The following is a 790-nucleotide window of genomic DNA, read 5'->3' on the forward strand; positions in this document are numbered from 1 at the left end:
CATAGTTGGCAAAAGCTGGTTTGTGAAATTTTATAAATTGCGAGAGGAACACAAACGCTTTGACCACGAGATAACTGCTTAAAGCTAATTGAGACGGTGAACTTCTATTGCGGTGTTCACTCCTGCATTCATGACACCATCTAGCGGTGGGGTGTGTGAAGTTCGCTCGTAACCCAAATTTTAGCTCTCAACTCAAAGCAAAAATATGAGATTGTTCCTATATCTTTTTTTGGCCACTTCAGTAGAAAACAAAACTGAATGTTTCTTAATTTCTGCATCAGTGGCCCTTTTTAATACTGTAGTAAAAAAGAAAAAGTAGAAGAGAAATATAACAGTAAAGACAGAAACCGATGGAAATTGTGTGACGTGAAATGAACACCAATAACAAAGGACATTATGAATATAACCCACTTTCTGTCAAAATGATGGATGACTCAAAGGTCAAGGGTCAAGCTGTGACCTCCAGGGTCAAGGTGTGACCTGTGGGGTCATGGGAAATCCCCCCTCTTTCTCCCCCTCCCATTACCCACCTTTAATTTTAACAGGTGTGTGACCTCTGAGGTCATGAGAAAAGTTCTCTAATAAAAGAAGCCATTGGAAAAGAAAGTATCTTTTGATTCTGACCATTACAAAGAAACAATAAGTAGTCCAACCCCACCAGAGCTTGCTAGCCAATCGGAAAAGAAGCAGGAGAAAGACCCCGCTCTCCCCAGAGACACTTTCCAGCTCATCCTGGGGGACACCGAGATGTTCCCAGGCCAGAGGGGATATATGATCAAGTCCTGGATTT

This window comes from Austrofundulus limnaeus, unplaced genomic scaffold, assembly GCF_001266775.1.
Source record: "Austrofundulus limnaeus strain Quisiro unplaced genomic scaffold, Austrofundulus_limnaeus-1.0 Scaffold217, whole genome shotgun sequence".
NCBI classification, from domain to species: domain Eukaryota; kingdom Metazoa; phylum Chordata; class Actinopteri; order Cyprinodontiformes; family Rivulidae; genus Austrofundulus; species Austrofundulus limnaeus.